This window comes from Orycteropus afer, unplaced genomic scaffold, assembly GCF_000298275.1.
Source record: "Orycteropus afer afer isolate SDZICR_OR568_19922 unplaced genomic scaffold, OryAfe1.0 scaffold00684, whole genome shotgun sequence".
Lineage (NCBI taxonomy): Eukaryota > Metazoa > Chordata > Mammalia > Tubulidentata > Orycteropodidae > Orycteropus > Orycteropus afer.
Window position 1 is genome coordinate 607,010 of NW_006922271.1, and position 12,139 is coordinate 619,148.

A 12,139-nucleotide genomic window follows, 5' to 3' on the forward strand; every position below is an offset into this window, starting at 1 on the left:
TCTCTCTCAAGTTAAAAATCACAAAGGACTGAATCACTACAGCCTGGTCAGAATGGCTAAAATTAAAATGACTGACAATAGCAAGTGTTGGCTAGGTTATGAAGCAACCAGAACCTCTATTAGTAGTGTAAACTGGCACATCCATTTTGGAAAACAGTTTAGTAGCATCTGATAAAATTAAGCAACATTCATTTGTCAGTTTATTTCACTAGTGGCTTGTGCATTGCAGTGATACTGGAAATTATACCACCAGGGTCACTCAGAGGACAGATTTCAATGGAACTTCCAGTCACGGTATTGTCTGAGACAGTACTAGAAGATGAGCTCCCTAGCTTGGAAGACACTCAAAGTGGCCTCAAATATGGAGTCGAGTATATTCATGATCATGAAGATAGTACAGGATGGGTACCATTTCGTTCTGCATACATTTTATGATCTGGCCATTTTGTATCTATCTTTCTAATAAAAAATATCAACTTTTATGTTCAAGGAAAGCCATGTACAAGAAGTTTCAGGGGTATGCTTGAATCCAAATGGTGATCAGCATTTGTTGTTGTTAGGTGCCCTCGAGTTGGCTCTGACTCATAGCAACCCTGTGTACAACAGAACGACACAGGTCCTGTGCAATCCTCGAAATCTTTGCTATACTTGAGCCCATCGTGCAGCCACTGTGTCAATCCATCTCATTGAGGGCCTTCCCCTTTTTCATTGACGCTCCACTTTACAAAGCATGACATCCTTCTCCAGGGAATGGTCCCTTGTGACAACATGACCAAAGTAGGTCAGACGAAGTTTGGCCATTCTCGCTTCCAAGGAGCATTCTGGCTGCACTTCCTCCAGAACAGATGTGTTAGTTCTTTTAGTAGTCCAGGGTACCTTCAGTATTCTTCACCAACACCACAACTCAAAAACATCAACTCTTCTTCGATCTCCCTTGTTCATTGTCCAGCTTTCACATGCATATGAGGCGATTGGAAATACCATGGCTTGGGTTAGGCGCACATCATTATTAGAATGAATAAATAAACAGTGAATCTGTATAATAGAAGGAAGGTTGGGCAATCTACTTCCGTAGTGATACCAACTCGGAAACCCAAGAAGCGGTCGCTGTGAGTCGGATCCGACTCGAAGGCAGTGAGTTCGGTTTTTTGGGTTAGATACAAGTAGATGAAAAGGAACAAATTGCTTCTATGGAAAGAAAGCATAGATGATGGATCTCAAAGACAGTATTGAGCATAAGAAGCCAGACACAAAAAAATGCAGAGTTTATTTGCTTCGATGTATATGAAGTTTTTACAAAATGGTAGTATGTGTAGTAAAAGAGTTCAGAACAGTGGCCAACTTCGGAAGAGTATCAGATGAGAGGGAGCATGAGGCAGCCAGCTGCTGGTGGCTATGGAGAACCGCCAGCCTTCTGGTTAGCAGTCAAATGCCTTAGGCACTGGGCCACTAGAGCTCCCGCACAGTGATGTAAACCTCTAAAATTCATCAAGCTGTATATTAGTATTTCTGTACTTTGTGGTATGTAAGTTGTACCTCAATAGAATAGAGGTAAAATGGAATTTTAAAAACAACTGAGGTAATAAGATACTGGAGCACAAAGCTAGAAGTTATCCGGGATGCTGTTGTATTCTAGGAAGTTTGCCATTCCGATCAGAATCTTTGAGTTACCACCTTCCTACAAGCTACCCAATTTATATCATTAGGATTCATATATAATTTTTTCTTTATCACTTTTTTTTTTTTTCCAATTCTTCTCATAGTATTTAGTAAAGTTTGGGTGGATTCTTCGTTGTCTGATTTTATATATATATAATTTTCACCTGGTCAATGCAATTATTTTTCACATACTCCAAATGTTATATTTTTAGAAAACAAAACAAATAGTTTTCTTAATTTTTCGAAAATGTTGTACCCGAAAAAATGAATAGAAAATGCTTAAGAATTAGCTATTTGGCAGTAATTGATAGAGGCTACAAACCGCCTGGCCGAAATAGCTCAGTTGGGAGAGCATTAGACTGAAGATCTAAAGGTCCCTGGTTCGATCCCGGGTTTCGGCAGACCTAACGGGAAAGTCTTTTGCAAATGTTGACATTCTCAGTGCTAAAAGCTCACGTCTGAACATTCCCAAACCACCAAAACGATGAAATGTTGACCCAATATGTTAATCCTCTACATATGAGAAACAACAAATCCTTATCTTGAGAAGGGTTTATGTAAATCATTTTGCAAAAGGTAGTTTCATGTACATACAACTTCCTCCATATCCCTAAAGTGAATTAATTCTATGAGAGGAAATAAAACGTATTCAGTGCCCTACGTAGTGTGTAAAAAAAAAAAAAAACAAAACGCGACGCAACCATTGCGGTGGAGTCGGTTGCGACCCATAGCGACCCCTCCTTGGGTTTCCGAGGCAGTATCACTACAGAAGCAGATTTCCCAACCGTCCTTCCGGGGGGTGGCTGGTGGGTTTGAACCGTCAGCCTTCATAGTTACTAATCAAGGGCCTTAAGCACTATGCTACCAGTGCTTCCTACGTAGTGTATACTTACATGCCATTCTTTTTAGGCAAACCAAAATAATGCGAAGTAGCTTAGTACTTTCTTTAAATGGTTTCTTCGTTTGGTGGGTTAGCTCAGTTGGTGAGAACATGGTGCTAAAAACACTGAAGTCGCGGGTTCGGTTCCCGAATGGGCGACTGCGTAGAGCTTTATGGTTCTTACTTTGGCATTGATGGCCATCTCTCCCATCTATTTTCTCTGCTAAGAACCGAAGTTGAGACCTCGAACTACAGAGTGCTTTCATTCTCTTTTCTTCTTCTTTTTTTTTAATTAGGAAGAATTCCTTGAAAAAAAATTGAGTGGGGTGGTGCGGCATCGAGGTGGTTGTGCTTTAGGGAAGGAGAATTAAAAAGAGAAGATGGCGCAATCTACTTCCGTAGTGATACTGCCTCGGAAACCCAAGGAGGGGTCTCTATGAGTCGGGGCCGACTGGACGGCACATAACAACAACAACAGAAATTTGCCTAATTTTTAGTGAAACTTGATACAGTATTATTTTGCCACTTTAAAACAGTTTCAGTAGAGAAGGGGAAGCAAGTTGGTTAGAATATGGATTCACATAACCTAACGGCAGTGCTTTGTTCCTGTTTTTCCTCTGATTACAAGCAATTTCCAAGATAAACGTCCGCTTCTCCGCTTCTCGTGGGTTTGCCATTCATTATGTGCTTTTACGGAGTCTTCTCTTTCCTTTAGCTGTATAAGCAAGTAATTGAATGCTGCCCTGTGAGAATGGCCAGCATCTCCTTTCAACCTGTTCAAAGCCCAAGGCAGCACTCTTGGTTTCATTTGTTAATCTTAACAACCCTGACAGCGCACATTCAATACACTTGCCTGCGACACAGCGAGGATATACGCTACATATTTGAAAATTGATCCACAAATTAAGATGCTCCGTTGGTTTGATTTGAGGGATTTTTCCTTGCTCGATACTGCTGTCCTCCCAGCCTCTCCTCCACTCTGCCCCTTGTCAGGAGTCCTGGGAAGGTTGAGAAAGTCTGGTGAAAGGGACGCCTCCCAAAAGCTGCCACTTCTCACGTCTTCCTTAGACCCTCACCCTCTCCTGGGGTGTTTAACCTCTCCTAAAAAAAAAAAAAAAAGGATCCCTTTCGATTCTGTCTCCTGAAGACAGGTTTCTCAGCTCCTGCCTATCTTCGGAAGATCGTGGGACCAGGTGAGGAGGTCGAGACCCTGTTGCAGCTTCAGGGTGGAGCTCTGTCTTGAGCGGAACTGAGGGCAAAAGGTCGCTCTCCAGTCATCACAGCTGGGCCTTTCATGACTCAATATATTTCCTAAGGAGATGTCACTTTTCTTTCTATCAGGACCGATGGTCAAGGAAAGGGAACTGCAAAGAACAGAGATCCTTGTGTGTGAAATCGTTACACAACGGGAAAAAATATTGGTGGAGAAGAAACTTATTTTAAAGATACTCCTCTAAGTTGAATTCCTTATTTATTTATTTTGTTGTTGTTGTGTGCCATAGAGTCAGACCCGACTCATAGCGACCCCTCCTTGGGTTTCCGAGGCAGTATCACTACGGAAGTAGATTGCCCTCTCTTCCTTCCGAGGAGTGGCTGGTGGGTTTGAACCGCCAGCCTTCTGGTTAGCAGTCAAGTGCCTTAAGCACTACGCCACCAGAGCTCCTTATTTATTTCTAAGTGTGTTAATTGAGAACTCTGGTAGCCTCGTGCCTGAGGTAGCTGACTACCGACCAGAAAGCTAGTAGTTCAAGCTCACCAACTACTCATCAAAAGGAAAGTTGGGCAGTCTACTTCCATAGAGATAACCGCGTCGGAGACCCAGGGAGTCGGATCCGTTGTTTTTTTTTTTTTTTTAAAGGTGATAGATAATGTCAGCCAATTTCTTCCTCGAGTTCAAGAGGATCCAAACCAAAATAAATAAATAGGTAAATAAATAAAAATAAAACAAACCTCACTGGCATCGAACCGACTCCTACTCATAGGAGCAGCCTCCAAGGCATTCCCGAAGCGGTAAATCTTTGCTGAAATAGATCATGCAGTTTTTTTCTTCCGCGGAGCAACTAGGGGTTTGAACCACCAACCTTCTAGTAAACAGTCAAATGCTTTAGTTACTGAGCCAGCTGACCCCTTTCTCCCAGAGGGAGTTGTTGTTATGTGCTGTCAAGTCGGACCCGACTCATAGGGACCCCTCCTTGGGTTTCCGAGGCAGTATCACTACGGAAGTAGATTGCCCCATCGGACAGGTAGAAAAAAGAAAACCTTAAAGAATCCCTCCTTTGATAATTCTGAAGACCGTAAATTTTAGACTCAACCCGCAGCCGAGGTAGGGCAGCATCATTGAGTCAATTTCAGTAAAGTGCATTCGATGGATTTTAAGAATTGTTACAATTTCACTTTGAAAAAAGCATTCACAAAGAGGGAAGGGGCATTTAAAAAAGGAAAAAGTTTACCAGCGAGCCAGCCAGGAGTCGAACCTAGAATCTTCTGATCCGTAGTCAGACGCGTTATCCATTGCGCCACTGGCCCGCACCTGCAAATTCTTCTGTCAATAGTCATATTGTCATTGCCATACATAGTTGAAGCTGCAAGAGTTCCTTGATTCTTCATTTACTTAGAAATTAGAACCAAAAATACCCGTATTGATTCCGGGAAAATATGATTTATTTGTTAATATACATTCGTATATATTGTAAATAAGTCACTTTTTACCTTTGAAACATTACTTACGTGGTAGAATGAATGAATATTCTTCCTCCCAAACAATATTCATTTGTCTGTATGTTTTCTCTTTTGTTCCTACTTTTTTCTTTAAATTTCATTTATTTTGTTGTTGTTGAGAACATACACAACAAAATCCAACAGTTTCTGCGTGGACAGTTTAGTGTCATTGATTATAATCTTTGAATTGTACTATTCTCACCCTCCTTTTCCTAGTTGTTCCTCTTTCATTAACATAAATTCATTGCCCTGTAAGGTTCCTGTGTAATCTTTCTAGTTGATATTCTCAATTTGATCCTAGATAGATAGTTCTTAAAAGACCATATGCTCAAGGCAGACTTTTTATTTTTTACTAGCTAAATTAAACTCTTGTTCAGCTTTAAGAAGATTTCAAGGGATATTTTTGGCTTAAGATTTAAAGATTATCTCAGGGCAATAGTTTCAAAGATGTGTCTACTCTTGAGCTCTGGTTTTTTGTTTTTTTTTTTTCTTTTTCTTTTTTTTAAATCTATTCCTCTGCTGTCACCTGAATTTAATTTTTTTTGTATACCAATAGTATTGGGCTATGATGATGTACGTAGATCAGTTATAAACAATCCACCTTATTTTAATTTTAACTGCACAAAAAATGCTTTAAAATATGTTTCTGGAAGTATTAATCCGATTATTTCCCTGTTCCTGTCCAGAAAATAAAATAAAAAGCAATGACTCACTCTGGGGAAATTTATTGTAAAATAATGTTATAACTCAATGTAGTAGATAAAGATACTCAAAAACAAACCAAAGATACAATATGAAGTCAAGAATTTAATAAAAGTCACATTTTAAGAATCAGCAATATATACTAATCAATATATAATTGGCTTTAAATTTACATAGCTGTTCAAAGTAGGCAAAATAGTTGAAAATGCAAACGTGTTTATAAGAGAGGGGTCCTGTCCGTTGAGAGGAACAGGTTTTCTCCGGATTGAAAATGCAATCAAAAGCCAAAATATATCCTTTTTGTGCCTCGATTTCTTCGTGGATATAAAGCACTTCGAAGAGTGCCTGGCACATGAAATGGACTATTATCATCCTAAATTTTAAGAAAAGGAAGTCATATTCCCAAGATTTTCAATATTTTCTCCTTTTTTCTTTGCCATTGGAATCAGACGCTCCGATCAGATCTAACAATTTCATCTCAACTCAACCAACATATGTACATAGCACTCTTTAAGCATCAAATTCTGCGTGGACTGTGGGGAGACTGGGTGAATTAAGCACCACCGGTTGCTCAGGGGGTTCACAGATGACTAGGCATGAAAGAACACGATATAAACCTGGCTGTACAGCGACAACGCAAAACTTGGACCAGTAGCACTTTACAGAAAGTTAACGCCGCACTTTACAGAAAATTAACGCCGCACTTTACAGAAAGTTAACGCCTTGTAAAATTGCAGCCCGTGCAGAACTGGCTTCTCGGTGGGCGAGCTAGGGGAAACTGAGGAGAGAAAAGAAGGCCGCTGTGAGCAGGATTTGAACCTGCGCGGGGAGACCCCATTGGATTTCGAGTCCAACGCCTTAACCACTCGGCCATCACAGCCCTGGAGGCAACTACTGATCTTAAGTGTAAGGAAAAGCGTAGGTCGTTTGCCAAGCAACATGGGAAAGGAAACACAGGGGATTCCTTTGAAAAGAAAAGGTCTCACCTGCAGGTCGACTCCAAAGTTCACGCACCTCATAACACAGCAAAACTCCGTCGTGTTCCTCACACCACCAAGACAGCAGTCGAACTTTCACCAATGTTTGTAATGTACGTTGTTGGCCTTCTGTGTGCCAGGCACTGTGCTGGGTGCTGTGAACGCAATGGTGGCAAAATAGGCAAGTCCTTCCATCATAGAACTCAGAAACTAGTGGAAAATAAACCCACTGTTTCTATCCAGGAACTTTAGAGTATTAGCTTAATGTGATAACCACTGCACAGTGGGAAACTTCGGTACAGAGAAACCATGTTGCTAAGCTTGCATCAGTGAGATCTTTGCAGTGTCTTTGACTGAATGACACATGGTCTCCAATCAAGTGAATGTTGAAACGCTCTCCTTCATCTCCAAGTCTTTGGTGCAATTTCATCTTTAATCCTGAGTCATCTCTTCTGGTGGCTTTTGGAGACTCTACTCTTCTGCTCATAGAAGAAGTGGGATGGTTATTGCTACCAAATCAAGTAGCTTCCTGCAAAAGAACTATGTATCTAACTAGACTTTTCCTGGTGCCCACCTTCAAATGCACCAAGGTGTATAATTTGCCTTTGACAACATTGCCTCTACATTAGCATCATTGTTCACACCCATTCCTGTAAATAAAAGATTCAACCTCTTTTTGTCCTAAAATTGTATTTCCCCATTTCCTCCAGGGGAGCAATGCCAATAAAAAACATAGTGTTTGTGACAGCTATTTCTGGCTACCCTCCATGTCCTCAGTCCCCTGATATCTGGCTTTCTTTGCTTGTCACTGTCCCAGCATAAACCACTTTCATGCTGTCTGCTGTTTCACCTTCTTAATACCTGTGTCTTTCCCTAGACCTTTCCTTCTTTTAGAAAACTACAGTTGCGAGGAACAGTTCCGCCTCAGACACACACAAATGGATACAAATACTGGCTCCAGTTTTTACAACTTGAGCAAATTATTTTACCTCTCCACTCCTCAGCTCCTGTATCTGTAAAACAGATTAAAAAAACCAATAGTGCCTACCCCTTTAGATTTGATTTGCTAGTTACACATGAAAAAATCACAAAATACTTGATTTAATAGTAATAAATGGTAGCATTACTATTGTTGTCTATATTCTAGGTATTTCTTTCCAATTATTAGTTTCAACAACATGCCATGGAAATTGCTTTGGGAATTTGAAAAACAAAACAAAAACATAGCCGTGTCCTATGTGAGATTAAGGAAGGAGAACTCACTGTTTGAATCATAACTCACATACTTGCTGTCACATTAGAATTTAGGAAAATAGCACATTTCTCAGAAAATCATGGTAAATTCTTACCTTCAACCAATATCCACTGACTGTCTATTGTAGAATAGTTTTTGTGCAACATGTATTTACTGATGAGCAAGACATACACTGCTCCCGCCCTCATGCAACTTACATTCCAGTGAGTGAGACAGATATCAATCAAATTATCACGCTGATAACTACACAAGAGAAGAAAGTACATGTTTCTGTGAAGAAGATGGGACTTTCACTTGGGAAGTTCAAGGAATTCATCTCTAAGAAAGCAATTGAGATCAACACCCAAGCAAGAGATAGCTAGGCAAAGAGGCAAACACAGAGCTTTTCAACCACAGAGAATTTCATATGCAAAGCCTAATGTAATGGTGAGACTGGTTGCATGGAGTCCCATGAGCATGGAGCATAGACTGCAAGAGGCAGTGAGCTGTGACATGTGGGAAAAGTACTTAAAGGTTGGATATGCAGGGCGTTTTGAGCAGTCATAGTGACAGCTGTTGAATACAACAATTTAAAAATACGTACTGTTGTGATGTGCCATCGAATCAGATGCAACTCATAGCATAGCGACCTCTCCTTGGGTTGCCGAAGCGTTATTACTGCGGAAGCAGAATGCTGAACTTCCTTTCCGAGGAGTGGTTGGTGGGTTTGAACCACTAGCCTTCTGATTAGCAGTCAACTGCCTTAGACACTATGCTACCAGAGACAGACTCCTTAAAGTGCTAGTTCCTACCTCTTCTTCCCTTTGACTTGTCAAACTACCCAGAATCTGAATTCTGATATGACTTACCCTCTAAGGAAAAAACAAATTTCCTGCGATAAGTTTGATAGAATTCACATTATCAGAAGGACCTTGAGAGTCCTTAGCTTACTGGGGAGACGTCGGCAAATTCTGAGCACTGGCTTCCTATTTGGTGATCCCAGTCTTTGCTGCCCCCGTCTGGCCACGTTCTCCAAATGTGGATATTATAACACTGTTGTTGTTATGTACCGTCGAGTCAGCTCTGACTCATAGCGACCCCTCCTTGGGTTTCCGAGGCAGTATCACTACGGAAGTAGGATTGCCCAACCTTCCTTCCGAGGAGTGGCTAGTGGGTTTGAACCGCCAGCCTTCTGGTTAGCAGTCAAGTGCCTTAGCCTAGAACAGAACTAAAGAGCCACTGCGTCCAATTGACTCCGACTCATAGCAACTTTATAGGGCGTAGTAGAACTGCCCATAGGGTTTCCAAAGCTTTATTAAGGCTGACTGCCACATCGTTCTACCACGGAGTGGCTGGTAGGGTCGAACCGCAGACCTCTTGGTTAACAGCCGACCGCTTTGCGCCACCAGAGCTCTTCAAAACACTAGAGATGAAGATAAAAGTATTTTCTTGAATTGAACGTAGGAAAGTAGTAGCGCCCAGTCTTGTGCGCATTGCAGAAGAAAAGCTATCCTAATGTTCGTGATTTTTGGCAAACTGTGTGATGAAACACATCACCAACGAGTCACTAAAATGTGACATCCTTTCCTCTTTCCCTCTTATTTTCAAGAAATCCAGAAAACGGCGCTAACGCTGAACTGATTCCAGGGTTCAGTATCCCTCTTTCCATTCAGGACCGGTTCCGCTGTTTGACGACCACTTCGAGCAAAGCTGGGTGCTAGATCTTGCGTCCTGGGTGAACTTCGCCTTGATCCTGTTGAAGTGCACGCTTCTGGAGACGAATAGGCGCCGTGCGTCTGCCCTGGGAGTGGAGGGTGGAGCAGGTCAAGAGTCCTGCAACTACCAGAAGTCCTTCTGTGCGGAGGGAACGCGCTGGAGTTGAAGATTAAGCCCCGCTACGAACCAAATCCCGGGAATCAAGTTCTGGGGGCGGTGGGAACGAGGGAAAAAGAGCAATCCTGAAAAATCAAGGTTAGAGTCTACACTCAGTACCGACACCCGGGCAGTTCTCCAGCGCAGGAATCGCTTCTTACTCTTTCCTCCACTCTCTTTTTTCCCATCTTCAAATCCCTCTCCACGCCTGCTGATTTCTGGAAGTGTTTCTGTGATAAAAGTAGTAATTGCTGGAGACAGTTTTTACTGACGTCCGTTAACTGATATCCCGTAGCAGTCAATGCTCAGTGTCGAAGAGGAGTCCTTTTCTTTCCTAGAAGTTCACGAAAGTCATTTTGTAGAAAACCCGCACGTCCCATTCTGGAGATTCCAAGGGAGACGGTCCCAACTGCGCAACACGCCGCCGGCGTCCCCAGGAGTTGACACTTCCCTGGCCTCTCAAAACCCCCGGACGTCAAACAGAAGAGAAGGAGCTTGCAAATTGCTGGGGCGAGAGACGTAACGGGACAGAGAGACTTTTATTGTGTAGATTTGCATAAATCAAAATATTAATAGATAGTTCCTGTCATGGTGGAGTTCCTGTCATGGTGGAGAATATCTGAACCAAAAACCAGGTTGTTTCCACCCCGTTTCGAACCGGGGACTTTCCGCGTGTTAGGCGAACGTGATAACCACTACACTACGGAAACCACTCTTCGGTAAGTTGCTCCCTCTTCAGGTAGAAGTAAATACGGCTTTATGCCTTTGCTTGGGAAATGGAATTTCTTTTTTCCTCATGAAGAGTAAAGAGTTTTGGTGGTGTAGTGGCTAAGGCGTTCAGCTCTTAAACCCATTAGCAGCTCCGCGGAAAAAGGTGGATAGTTTGCTTCCGTAAACAGCTTTGGAGTGGACTTCAGAGTGCTTGTTTTTTTGCAGAAAATAATCTGATTGTACTGTTCTTTCCCTCACATTTTCCACTTACATGAAATCAACATCAACTCCCAATGATTTATATTTGCCAGCAGAAATGTGCTCACCAAATACACCTACTATAATGTTCAGAGCAGCTTGTTCATGATAGCTCAAATTTGAAGACTGCCACAGTGCCTATCAAGGAAGGCTTCCTTGAGAAAATGACACCAGATCTGAGACTTAATAGATGAAAAGAAGTATGATAGTTGTGGTAGGGGTGTGATAATCCATGGATTTTAACCAGGGAGTAGTAAGAAATTAGACTAAATGGGAATATATAGGCCAGACCAGGGAGAAAGGGATGTGTCTTCCACAGAAAGGAAATTAAATTTCAATCTGAATTCAGTGAGACAAATTGGAGAGATTTGGAAATTAACTTTTAATTCTTGGGATGTAGATATTATCCAGTGAAAGTTTTTTTTTTTTATTTTTTTTTTAGTCAGAGTGTAATTTACATGCATCAAAACACACAAATCTTAAATGTACAGCTCAATGAAAAACAAGTATGTGTTATCAACTCACAGATTCAATAAGCTCAGCAAATGCAAGCCAGGATAAACAATAAACAACAACAACAACAAAAAACCCTATAACTAGCCAAATCATATAGAAATAGTTGAAAACCAGAGATAAAGTCTTAAAAGCAACTGGAGAGGAAACATTAAGGGAAATAATGGTAAGAATAGTAACTGACTTCTCAACAGAAACAGTCAAACAAGAAAAGAATAGAAAAAAAAAAAGATTTTAAATGTTGAAAGGGAAAAATAAAAACTGCCAACATTTTCAAAGAAAAATTTAAGATTGGAAAGTTCTAAGAAGGAAACGATGTTTTGTATTTTAAGCCAGAAACTCTGTCTGCTGTGTTGAGAATGGATTTAGACAGTCAATCCTGTGGGCAGGAAGAATAGGAGTAGGCTTCTGTGGACTGCGGTAACAAAGAGATGTCGAAGGCCCCAAATAGGGATCTAGATCTATAGAAGGCCTAGGAGAAGGATATATTGGGTGTGCTGAAGGTAAAATTAGCAGTACTTTTGTATTGATTTGATGCTGGAGTAAAGGGGTGGTGTGAGTCAAGTTTACCCCCAGGTCTCTAACAGGACAGATGATGAGCTCAGTTTTTGGTAT

The 12,139-nt window shown here is 41.3% G+C and overlaps 1 protein-coding gene and 4 non-coding genes across 5 annotated transcripts in view; 2 read left to right on the forward strand and 3 right to left on the reverse strand.

Annotated features, from left to right (window-relative positions):
* The window catches only part of LOC103210983, a 652,718-nt gene that overhangs the window by 525,414 nt on the left and 115,165 nt on the right, over nt 1-12,139 (forward strand). The window lies entirely within an intron of this gene.
* TRNAF-GAA lies at nt 1,988-2,060 on the forward strand. Its single transcript has one exon. It is a non-coding gene; the product is annotated as a tRNA-Phe (tRNA).
* Nucleotides 4,993-5,065, reverse strand: TRNAR-ACG. The gene has a single exon. It is a non-coding gene; the product is annotated as a tRNA-Arg (tRNA).
* TRNAS-CGA lies at nt 6,758-6,839 on the reverse strand. The gene has a single exon. It is a non-coding gene; the product is annotated as a tRNA-Ser (tRNA).
* TRNAV-AAC lies at nt 10,680-10,752 on the reverse strand. Its single transcript has one exon. It is a non-coding gene; the product is annotated as a tRNA-Val (tRNA).